This window comes from Balaenoptera ricei, chromosome 6 (assembly GCF_028023285.1).
Source record: "Balaenoptera ricei isolate mBalRic1 chromosome 6, mBalRic1.hap2, whole genome shotgun sequence".
Taxonomy (NCBI): domain Eukaryota; kingdom Metazoa; phylum Chordata; class Mammalia; order Artiodactyla; family Balaenopteridae; genus Balaenoptera; species Balaenoptera ricei.
The window spans coordinates 11,057,718-11,071,201 of NC_082644.1; the positions used below are offsets into that span (position 1 = coordinate 11,057,718).

Genomic DNA, 13,484 nt, shown 5'->3' on the forward strand with positions numbered 1-13,484 from the left:
GTTACTAAATAACCAAGAGATCACTGAAGAAATCAAAGAGGAAATCAAAAAATACCTAGAGACAAATGACAATGAAAACACGACGACCCAAAACCTGTGGGATGCAGCAAAAGCAGTTCTAAGAGGGAAGTATATAGCTATACAAGCCTACCTAAAGAAACAAGAAAAATCTCAAGTAAACAATCTAACCTTACACCTAAAGGAACTAGAGAAAGAAGAACAAACAAAACCCAAAGTTAGCAGAAGGAAAGAAATCATAAAGATCAGAGCAGAAATAAATGAAATAGAAACAAAGAAAACAATAGCAAAGATCAATAAAACTAAAAGTTGATTCTTTGAGAAGATAAACAAAATTGATAAGCCATTAGCCAGACTCATCAAGAAAAAGAGGGAGAGGACTCAAATCAATAAAATCAGAAATGAAAAAGGAGAAGTTACAACAGACACCGCAGAAATACAAAGCATCCTAAGAGACTACTACAAGCAACTTTATGCCAATAAAATGGACAACCTGGAAGAAATGGACAAATTTTTAGAAAGGTATAAACTTCCAAGACTGAACCAGGAAGAAACAGAAAATATGAACAGACCAATCACAAGTAATGAAATTGAAACTGTGATTAAAAATCATCCAACAAACAAAAGTCCAGGACCAGATGGCTTCACAGGTGAATTCTATCAAACATTTAGAGAAGAGCTAACACCTATCCTTCTCAAACTCTTCCAAAACATTGCAGAGGAAGGAACACTCCCAAACTCATTCTATGAGGCCACCATCATCCTGATACCAAAACCAGACAAAGACACTACAAAAAAAGAAAATTACAGACCAATATCACTGATGAATATAGATGCAAAAATCCTCAACAAAATACTAGCAAACAGAATCCAACAACACATTAAAAGGATCATACACCACGATCAAGTGGGATTTATCCCAGGGATGCAAGGATTCTTCAATATACGCAAATCAATCAATGTGATACACCATATTAACAAATTGAAGAATAAAAACCATATGATCATCTCAATAGATGCAAAAAAAGCTTTTGACAAAATTCAACACCCATTTATGATAAAAACTCTCCAGAAAGTGGGCATAGAGGGAACCTACCTCAACATAATAAAGGCCATATATGACAAACCCACAGCAAACATCATTCTCAATGGTGAAAAAACTGGAAGCATTTCCTCTAAGATCAAGAACGAGACAAGGATGTCCACTCTCACCACTATTATTCAACATAGTTCTGGAAGTCCTAGCCACGGCAATCAGAGAAGAAAAAGAAATAAAAGGAATACAAATTGGAAAAGAAGAAGTAAAACTGTCACTGTTTGCGGATGACATGATACTATACATAGAGAATCCTAAAACTGCCACCAGAAAACTGCTAGAGCTAATTAATGAATATGGTAAAGTTGCAGGATACAAAATTAATGCACAGAAATCTCTTGCATTCCTATACACTAATGATGAAAAATCTGAAAGAGAAATTATGGAAACACTCCCATTTACCATTGCAACAAAAAGAATAAAATACCTAGGAATAAACCTACCTAGGGAGACAAAAGACCTGTATGCAGAAAACTATAAGACACTGATGAAAGAAATTAAAGATGATACCAACAGATGGAGAGATATACCATGTTCTTGGATTGGAAGAATCAACATTGTGAAAATGACTATACTACCCAAAGCAATCTACAGATTCAATGCAATCCCTATCAAATTACCAATGGCATTTCTTATGGAACTAGAACAAATCATCTTAAAATTTGTATGGAGACACAAAAGACCCCGAATAGCCAAAGCAGTCTTGAGGCAAAAAAATGGAGCTGGAGGAGTCAGACTCCCTGACTTCAGACTATACTACAAAGCTACAGTAATCAAGACAATATGGTACTGGCACAAAAACAGAAACATAGATCAATGGAACAAGATAGAAAGCCCAGAGATTAACCCACGCACCTATGGTCAACTAATCTATGACAAAGGAGGCAAAGATATACAATGGAGAAAAGACAGTCTCTTCAATAAGTGGTGCTGGGAAAACTGGACAGCTACATGTAAAAGAATGAAATTAGAATACTCCCTAACACCATACACAAAAATAAACTCAAAATGGATTAGAGACCTAAATATAAGACTGGACACTATAAAACTCTTAGAGGAAAACATAGGAAGAACACTCTTTGACATAAATCACAGCAAGATCTTTTGTGATCCACCTCCTAGAGTAATGGAAATAAAAACAAAAATAAACAACTGGGACCTAATGAAACTTCAAAGTTTTTGCACAGCAAAGGAAACCATAAACAAGACAAAAAGACAACCCTCAGAATGGGAGAAAATATTTGCAAACGAATCAACGGAGAAAGGATTAATCTCCAAAATATATAAACAGCTCATTCAGCTCAATATTAAAGAAACAAACACCCCAATCCAAAAATGGGCAGAAGACCTAAATAGACATTTCTCCAAAGAAGACATACAGACAGCCACGAAGCACATGAAAAGATGCTCAACATCACTAATTATTAGAGAAATGCAAATCAAAACTACAATGAGGTATCACCTCACTCCTGTTAGAATGGGCATCATCAGAAAATCTACAAACAACAAATGCTGGACAGGGTGTGGAGAAAAGGGAACCCTCTTGCACTGTTGGTGGGAATGTAAATTGATACAGCCACTATGGAGAACAATATGGAGGTTCCTTAAAAAACTAAAAATAGAATTACCATATGACCCAGCAATCCCACTACTGGGCATATACCCAGAGAAAACCGTAATTCAAAAAGACACATGCACCCGAATGTTCATTGCAGCACTATTTACAATAGCCAGGTCATGGAAGCAACCTAAATGCCCATCAACAGACAAATGGATAAAGAAGATGTGGTACATATATACAATGGAATATTACTCAGCCATAAAAAGGAACGAAATTGAGTCATTTGTTGAGAAGTGGATGGATCTAGAGACTGTCATACAGAGTGAAGTAAGTCAGAAAGAGAAAAACAAATATCGTATATTAATGCATGTATGTGGAACCTAGAAAAATGGTACAGATGAGCCAGTTTGCAGGGCAGAAGTTGAGTCACAGATGTAGAGAATGAACATATGGACACCAAGGGGGGAAAACTGCGGTGGGGTGGGGATGGTGGTGTGCTGAATTGGGCGATTGGGATTGATATGTATACACTGATGTGTATAAAATTGATGCCTAATAAGAACCTGCAATATAAAAAAACAAACAAAACAACTAATACTAAACTTTCATTGGGTTATTTGTATGGAAATATGTTAATATAAATGTTTCAGACATTACATGAAATTTCTAAAAATCTTATATTTGTATTTGTATGGAAGTATGTTAATATAAATGTTTCAGACATTACATGAAATTTCTAAAAATCTTATATGTTCTGGTATAATGTTATAAGTAATAATCCTAGTTATTACTTTAAAATGTATATCTAATAACTAATTTTCTTGTCAACTGCATTATTATGAACTTTCATCAAATCTTTAACCGTGGTCATTTTTAAGTCTTTTGTCATTTACAGACAGTTCTGGGTGTACTCTGATGCTTTTGCAAATATGTTCCTATAAAAGGGTTTCATCTTCAAGAAATTCATGGAAAAGACTCTGACAAGTACAGGTTTCTGGTAACTGACTGTACTGCTGAACTGAATGAATAAGCATTTTCAGAACTCTAATGAAAAACGGATGAACTCATAAAAGTGCTAACAAAAGATCAAGATGAAAAAAAAAATTAATTACATGGGACTGAGTGAACTGATGAGGATGAGTATAATTTTTGTGACTTTCTGTCTGAATTAAAAAAAAAAAAAATCCCACAAGGACTGAGAGGCAAAGAATATACAAATCAATTTTCACTGCAAAGTAAAGGAGCTGTTACAGTGGAGGATTACTGGACTGAATGTCAATATTATGACATAGTATGAGTGTGTTTCATGTTTGGTAATTGCAATCATTGTTGCTTTTGTTGTGGTCATCCATGTACAATGCTTGGTGTCAGTCTATTTATCTCTTGTAAAAATAAAATACAGTGTGCGTGTGTGAAAAAAAAAAGAAAAGAATGAGGAAGAAGGTGGTCTTTTCACCCTCCCCACTTTTCCTTTGATTACAAAACTGTAGCCCACTAAGTTCTCAGGGCACGGCACCTTCTCGCCCACCCGCTTGTAAGCCTCACAAGCGTCCTATTCTAATAAATCACTGCTTATCTATCACTTTGACTCTCGCTGAATTCTTTCTGCACTGAGACATAAAAGACCAGGCTCCTTGGAGCCCCCCTGAAACGACACTTATCGGTTTCGGCAGTACCCATTACGTGAGATACATTTGATTCTTGTTATTCATGGCAGTGAAGTCCTATAATGTGCCATGAACACTGAATTAGCGAATACTGAAGCACTGCTCCTATGGAAAATGCAGGGTTAGGTTCCTGTGAGCCTTCAGTCCATTTTCTCCAACCGATCAACACGAAACCTTGTTTTATGTGTGTTTACAGCTAAAAACACTTTATTTAACACAGAATTGATTTGGTAACATTGCACTTGTGGCCAATAGCACTATAATTCATGCTGCAATGAAGCTTATCTAACACATTTATTTTCTTTGTAAGACGCATCACAGCCTTCTTGTACACAGGAACACTAGATAGCACCTCGGCACTACATGTGGGGGCCATTTTAAACAGCAAAATCAACAAAAAGCATAGAAATGTGAAAACTGTGTTATCAAATGGACGGTGAAAGGACACTTGTTACAGTGTGAGGGCTGAAACAAGTACATGGCATCATGCCAATATCCTGTTCCTCACCAACCCTCCAACTACCAGTCTAGCACCCACCGATGACTCCTTCTGTATCACCGTCCCTAGAATAGACAACAACGGTGATTATCTATTTCTACCATCCCTTCTGCATTTGTTAGTTGAGCTTGTATTTTAAGGAAGAATGTTCCCTTCTCTATTTATTCATTTATTTATAAATGCATAGATTTCTATTTTATTCAATGAGCTGTAATCTGATATTAACATTATTTATTTTGTTGCTTACATTAGATTTGGTCAGTGGGCATGCATTTAGGCTGGCTTTGGGGTCCTTCTGACATGTTCCCACCATTGTTTGAATATTTCTTTACTTTCTGGAACAACAAGATGTTCCAGGTTGATCTTACATGTTTGCTGCCCCAGCCCTAGAATTGGCCATTTATCCAAGCATCCCTGATTCCTTTTAGTGGAGAGTGGTATTTAGAAACCAAGGTCTGAGCACTCATTGTGCTCATTACTATTGAGGTATCATTGCCTCTAGACCCTTTCAGTGTACACAACTAAGAAATTTATGTTATGTATATACATATGTGTATATATATTTATATTCATATATTCATATACATAAACATTATAACTGTTTCTATATATAAATGTAAAAAGCTGTGAGATCATGTTGATAATTACAATTCTAACCCAGCGCCTCAGTGTTCTTTTCAGCTTTCTACCCTTCAATGTCTGTAAATCCCTTTGGACAGTGAGAAATCTGGCTCTCTTATCTTTAGTATATTTATTTGTTTGCTAAATCAAACAACTTATTTGCTCAATATAACCAATCTCCCAACTACTCTCGTTGCCACCTCTGCACTCACTACTCTTACTCTCCATTTCTTCAGATGCCAGGCATGCTGCTGTCAATACCTCTGTGGCACTGCCTCCGGAGGTGATGGGAAGGGGAGATGAAGGGAAAGGAAGATGGGCTCTACAAATATTTTTAATAATGAACCGGTCCCTTTTTTTTTTTTTTAAAACATCTTTATTGGAGTATAACTGCTTTACAATGGTGTGTTAGTTTCTGCTTTACAACAAAGTGAATCAGCTATATATATATATACATATATCCCTATATCTCTTCCCTCTTGCATCTCCCTCCCATCCTCCCTATCCCACGCCTCTAGGTGGTCACAAAGCACCAAGCTAGTGCTTCCCACTAGCTATTTTACATTTGGTAGTATATGTAAGTCCATGCCACTCTCTCACTTCGTTCCAGCTTACCCTTCCCCCTCCCCACGTCCTCAAGTCCATTCTCTACGTCTGCATCTTTATTCCTGTCCTGCCTCTAGGTTCTTCAGAATCATTTTTTTTTAGACTCCATATATATGTGTTAGCATACAGTATTTATTTTTCTCTTTCTGACTTACTTCACTCTGTCCATCCACCTCACTACAAATAACTCAATTTCGTTTATTTTTATGGCTGAGTAATATTCCACTGTATATATGTGCCACATCTTCTTTATCCATTCATCTGTCAATGGACACTTAGGTTGCTTCCATCTCCTGGCTATTGTAAATAGAGCTGCAATGAACATTGTGGGACATGACTCTTTTGAATTATGGGTTTCTCCAGGTATATGCCCAGTAGTGGGATTGTTGGGTCGTATGGTAGTTCTATTTTTAGTTTTTTAAGGAACTTCCATACTGTTCTCCATAGTGGCTGTATCAATTTACATTCCCACCGACAGTGCAAGAGGGTTCCCTTTTCTCCACACCCTCTCCAGCATTTATTGTTTGTAGATTTTTTGATGATGGCCATTCTGACTGGTGTGACGTGATACCTCATTGTAGTTTTGATTTGCATTTCTCTAATGATTAGTGATGTTGAGCATACTTTCATGTGTTTGTTGGCAATCTGTTTATCTTCTTTGGACAAATGTCTAGGTCTTCTGCCCATTTTTAGATTGGGTTGTTTGTTTGATATTGAGCTACATGAGGTGCTTGTATACTTTGGAGATTAATCCTTTGTCAGTTGCTTCATTTGCAAATATTTTCTCCCATTCTGAGGGTGGTCTTTTCGCCTTGTTTATGGTTTCCTTTGCTGTGCAAAAGCTTTTAAGTTTCATTAGGTCCCATTTGTTTATTTTTGTTCTTATTTCCATTTCTCTAGGAGGTGGTCAAAAAGGGTCTTGCTGTGATTTATGTCATAGAGTGTTCTGCCTATGTTTTCCTCTAAGAGTTTTATAGTGTCTGGCCTTACATTTAGGTCTTTAATCCATTTTGAGTTTATTTTTGTGTATGGTGTTAGGGAGTGTTCTAATTTCATTCTTTCACATGTAACTGTCCGGTTTTCCCAGTGCCACTTATTGAACAGGCTGTCTTTTCTCCACTGTATATTCTTGCCTCCTTTGTCACAGATACAGTGACCATATGTGCGTGGGTTTATCTCTGGGCTTTCTATCCTGTTCCATTGATCTATATTTCTGTTTCTGTGCCAGTACCATACTGTCTTGATTACTGTAGCTTTGTAGTGTAGTCTGAAGTCCGGGAGCCTGATTCCTCCAGCTCCGTTCTTTCTCAAGATTGCTTTGGCTATTCGGGGTCTTTTGCGTTTCCATACAAATTGTAAAATTTTTTGTTCTAGTTCTGTGAAAAATGCCTTTGGTAGCTTGAGAGGGATTGCACTGAATCTGTAGATTGCTTTGGGTAGTATAGTCATTTTCACAATGTTGATTCTTCCAATCCAAGAACATGGTATATCTCTCCATCTGTTTGTATCATCTTTAATTTCTTTCATCAGTGTCTTATATAGTTTTCTGCATACAGGTCTTTTGTCTCCTTAGGTGGGTTTATTCCTAGGTATTTTATTCTTTTTGTTGCAATGGTAAATGGGAGTGTTTCCTTAATTTCTCTTTCAGATTTTTCATCATTAGTGTATAGGAATGCAAGAGATTTCTGTGCATTAATTTTGTATCCTGCTACTTTACCAAATTCATTGATTAGCTCTAGGAGTTTTCTGGTAGCATCTTTAGGATTCTCTATGCATACTATCATGTCATCTGCAAACAGTGACAGCTTTACTTCTTTTCCGATTTGGATTCCTTTTATTTCTTTTTCTTCTCTGATTGCTGTGGCTAAAACTTCCAAAACTATGTTAAACAACAGTGGTGAGAGTCGACAACCTTGTCTTGTTCCTGATCTTAATGGAAATGGTTTCAGTTTTTCACCACTGAGAACAATGTTGGCTGTGGGTTTGTCATATATGGCCTTTATTATGTTGAGGTAAGTTCCTTCTATGCCTACTTTCTGGAGGGTTTTTATCATAAATGGGTGTTGAATTTTGTCAAAAGCTTTTTCTGCATCTATTGAGATGATCATATGGTTTTTCTCCTTCAGTTTGTTAATACGGTTTATCACATTGATTTGCATATACTGAAGAATCCTTGCATTCCTGCGATAAACCCCACTTGATCATGGTGTATGATCCTTTTAATGTGCTGTTGGATTCTGTTTGCTAGTATTTTGTTGAGGATTTTTGCATCTATGTTCATCAGTGATATTGGCCTGTAGTTTTCTTTCTTTGTGACATCTTTGTCTGGTTTTGGTATCAGGGTGACGGTGGCCTCGTGGAATGAGTTTCAGAGTGTTCCTCCCTCTTCTATATTTTGGAAGAGTTTGAGAAGGATAGATGTTAGCTCTTCTCTAAATGTTTGACAGAATTCACCTGTGAAGCCATCTGGTCCTGGGCTTTTGCCTGTTTGAAGATTTTTAATCACAGTCTCAATTTCAGTGTTTGTGATTGGTCTGTTTATATTTTCTATTTCTTCCTGGTTCAGTCTCGGAAGGTTGTGCTTTTCCAAGAATTTGTCCATTTCTTCCAGGTTGTCCATTTTATTGGCATATAGTTGCTTGTAGTAATCTCTCATGATCCTTTGTATTTCTGCAGTGTCAGCTGTTACTTTTCCTTTTTCATTTCTAATTTTATTGATTTGAGACTTCTCCCTTTTTTTCTTGAGTCTGGCTAATGGTTTGTAAATTTTGTTTATCTTCTCAAACAACCAGCTTCTAGTTTTACTGATCTTTGCTATTGTTTCCTTCATTTCTTTTTATTTCTGATCTGATCTTTATGATTTCTTTCCTTCTGCTAACTTTGGGGTTTTTTGTTCTTCTTTCTCTAATTGCTTTAAGTGTAAGGTTAGGTTGTTTGAGATGTTTCTTGTTTCTTGAGGTAGGATTGTATTGCTATAAACTTCCCTCTTAGAACTGCTTTTGCTGCATCCCGTAGGTTTTGGGTCCTCGTGTTTTCATTGTGATTTGTTTCTATGTATTTTTGATTTCCTCAGTGATCTCTTGTGAACAAGTACTTTTAAAAGACACTAAAATTTTCAATACAAGTAAACTCTCTAAGGTCTAGGTTTTATCATATGGTGTTGTTATGCAGAACTATATGACAGAATGACAGAATTACCAGCAGGGCTAGCTAATAATTTGTGGTGCCTAGTGCACAATGAAAACAGGGGGCCTCTTCTGAAAAAATTATTAATGATTTCAAGACAGTGAGAGCAGAGCATTAGGCCAAGTTAAAGTCCTATGAGACTACACAGGTCGCATGTCCCTGAAGCTGGCACTGACTACCCCAAAGCACAAGTCAGTGTGGACCTGGTAACACAGGGCTTTATAATGATGCTGACAGTTCATAAATGTCCTTAAATTTATGTCTGTCACTACAAAATGCAATATGGCTTTAATGGTCTTTGGCAGTGAAATGCCTAGAGTGTACCAGACAGGAGTTTTTCCTCATTAGGGAATAGAAATGTGGCAATCTCCACTTTCAGCGATAAAGTTTTTTTCACTAAAAATGAAGAGAGAGAGTTCTATATATGTTGAACATCTTCTATGTGCAAAGTAGTATATTAAGCGATTTGGAATATATAAATAGACACTGTTACAGACTCCTAGGAGTTCAAAACCCAGGTAAGAGTACTGACCATCTGAACTCGCTACATCCATCTAGGTGGGACTTAAAATTATTTTTAGGCTTTTCAATTTGTTTCACTTTCTTGGCTTGAAGAGATATTACATTCAAGAATATTCATTTTTCTATTTCACAGGTAACATTTCAAGCTTAGAGGCACTAATATTTGCAATTTGCTCATCAAAAGCCTTTCAAAGTGCTGTCTAGAGCTTTTTTGGTCTGAAGTTTCTCGCACTTCAGAAGCATCTTTTGGCTGCAAATTGGTATTCTATTCAAATGCTTCACAGTGATTTAAAAAAATCACATCAAGGCAGACAGCTGTTAAATAGCCTATGGGCAGCAGCAGTTTAATGTGGCTCCATCATGTGCCTGGACAGAATTGTACATTTAATCATTGACTGCACCCTTCAGGGCTGCAATACAGAATCATCTATTGGGATGTTACTTCATAAAAACACCCGGTAAAATGGTATTGACTCAACTGTCATAAAATTTAAAGTGTAAATTAATTAAGAAAAAAAAGGGGGGTGGGGTGGGGAAAATGGCCAATTAAAAAAATATCAGGTACTCTAATAGTAAATTATAGTATTTTTTTTTTTTAAAAAGACAAGTGTAAAACATTGTGTTTTCACTTGAAATATCTTCCCTCTCACTTTCCTTCCTTTGCTCCTTCCTTCTGATGCCTGTCTAGAAAATAATTCCTAGGGCTTCCCTGGTGGCGCAGTGGTTGAGAATCTGCCTGCTAATGCAGGGGACACGGGTTCGAGCCCTGGTCTGGGAAGATCCTACATGCCGCGGAGCAACTGGGCCCGTGAGCCACAACTACTCAGCCTGCGCATCTGGAGCCTGTGCTCTGCAACAAGAGAGGCCGCGATAGTGAGAGGCCTGCGCACCGCAATGAAGAGTGGCCTCCGCTCACTGCAACTAGAGAAAGCCCTCGCACAGTAACGAAGACCCAACACAGCTCAAAATAAATAAATAAATTTATAAACAAAAAAAAAAAGAAAATCATTCCTAAAATCTTCTCCTCCATGTATATAAGTTTAGATTAGCTAGTCAGCACTGAGCAAGTTGCTTGTAATTAGTAGAAGCTGTCACTAGGTGAACCAACATAGAGATAGCCAGATTTTCTAAAGGCACAGAACAAAAAGACACACACGATTTTCCTTTACTATGATTTAAAACAAAAATAAACTATAATTATTAAAATCACCTGGATTAAACACCTTAAGAGGAGGCTTTTTCCTTTGCCAATGGCTTCTTTCCAGCAAGACATAACCAACTGCTTCCAAATTAATAGAGTGAGGGTACTTAACTGCACTTCTAAACCACTATCAGTTTTCTACATTTTCAAAATCGTTCTAAAAGTTTAAAACTGAAGCTAGACGAAACACTGCGATTCTCTTTTCCCAACTCAAAAGGTTTCTCAGCCCCTGAACACTGTCTAAACACTCAGCCTTCTCTTGTACACATCTGTATGTAAACCTTGAGTTACCCATTAACACTTTCCTTAGCACTTCTTTTTCAACATTTTACCATCGAGCCCTCGATACAAGTTTCTTTCTAGAAGTCTAGATATACCAAGTTCTAGCTGTATCTGAATATAACTTTAAAAACATCAGTAAATGGAGCATAAAGTTTTTATGCAGAGATATGAAGCTGTTTTACCAGAACACAGCTACCAAATTGTTATTAAGTGTTAAGTGTACTATGTGAACAAGGACAGCTCTCCAGAGAGCTGCAATGGGGTCATGACAGGAGAACTGGGAACGGGGAGGTGTCTTTAATCAGCCTCATGTTCGTTATCCATAATATCATGCCTTTCTCCTCGTACACCCTTTTGGTTGTATAATATACATATTCTTAATTCTTCCTGTCATGACCCCTTTACAATTTTCCTATAGAGATTATATTTGCTGCTCCTGTTTTCTCGAAATCCTTGTTTTTTCAGCTGGTGGTAAGCCAGGATAATGTCCCATAGTGGTATTTCATAAAGCCTATAAAATTAAGCTTTTAATGTTATAGCAATGTCTTTGTTGCTTTTGACTCGCTGGTTACAGCAGTAAGAAATTTAAAGCTAAAAATGAATGGGGAGAATGCAAATTCTTCATCTGATTGCCCATGTGATCTATGCCTTGTTACTCTTGGTAGGAAAACTATGGTGTCTATGGCTGTGAAATTTCTATCTATTCTGTGTTATCTGTTGCCTTGCTCTGCTGCTGGGAAGTAGTGTCTTCACTGTTCTGTGGTTGCCCCAGTGAGTTAAATGCAAATGCTATTTTTCTTTTGTTGTTATTAGTATTACTTATTGCATCTTTGTTTCTATTGTATTAATTTTTTGAAACAATCTCAAAGTCACAGAAAAATTCCCAAGTGTGGTACAAATAACTATATTCCTGAAGTATAATATTTGAAAGTAAATTGGGAACAAGATGTCCCAATACCCCCAGAATACTCTTAGTATTTCCTACAACAAGGATATTCTCTTGCATAACAGTAATACAACCATCAAAATCAGGAAACTAACACTGGCACTTTACTATTATCTAATCCTAGACTCCATCCCAGCTTCCTGTGAGCCTCTGGTCACAGGATTTCCATCAGCTGATCAACATGACCTTGTTTTATGTGTATTTCTGTTTAAGGTGTCTCTCTCTCTCTCTCAATAAATAGACAGATGATTCATTAACATGAAGCTCATGGCTCACAGCTCATGTCTGAATGAAGCTAATCTAACACATGCCTTTTCTCCGTAAGGCACAGCATAGCCTTTCTGCACTCAGGAACACTACACAACACTTCAGTACTATGCTTAGAGGCCATTTTAAACAGTGAAATCACCAACAAACAGCACAAAACGGCAAAAATCATGGCCATTAAATAGACTGTGAAAAGGACATGTGCACACACCATTTGTTATCGTTTGTTACATTTACAATTATTTCTATCTCTACCAATATGTTGAAAACCACAAGTTCACACCAGTATCTCCTATTCCCAAACACCATGGGGTACATTCTAATTTCCTCCTTTTTCATATTTGTCATTCCCTTTTCAGATAACAGAAAACCCAGCTCCCATTATCCTTAATATTATCTACTTATTAGATCCACCGCCTGCAAGTTACTGACCCTTTGCTGCTGTCCCCGTCTCCACACCCCTCAGACACATCCTCCTTGCCCTGCTGAGCTCTGACATCTGGTGCCAGGTCAGCCCTCAGTGAGAACGCCTTCCTCACACATCTGGGCTGCAGCAGCCTGAACCACACCACCACCTCCTCCCCAAGAACACCCTTCTCCCCGTGCTCTGGGCCCTGCGGCTCCCTATGTCCCTCGTGTGGATGCCTGCGTTGCTCAGCACCTCCTAATGTCTTTTGGACTGAATTGTTCCAGAAAGGTGGAAGAGAAGAGGAAGGATAATGCAAATGATTTTGATGGCTGATTTTCTAGTCACTATCTCCTTAGTATTTTTACCTGTATTTTAAAAAATAGAGATCATTAAGCAATTTAGGTCCTTAAGTTGGGCCAATAATTTTAAAAATTTGAGAAATAAATACACTGTGCCAGAAATGTGGTGTAAATATCCTTTGACCTTTAAGGAAATCCATTATTTTATATCCTTGATAATTTTCCTTTAGTTGATAGTCCTGCTTTATGTGATTAGTAGCACAGTCTTTGTGCTCAGTGGAATACTAGTCACAGCAGCTGACTG

General features: G+C 37.3%; 1 protein-coding gene across 1 annotated transcript in view; it reads right to left on the bottom strand.

The window, feature by feature from the left end:
* Window positions 1-13,484, bottom strand: part of ELP3 (elongator acetyltransferase complex subunit 3) — a 119,718-nt gene that overhangs the window by 37,452 nt on the left and 68,782 nt on the right. The gene's annotated exons all lie outside the window — the stretch shown is intronic.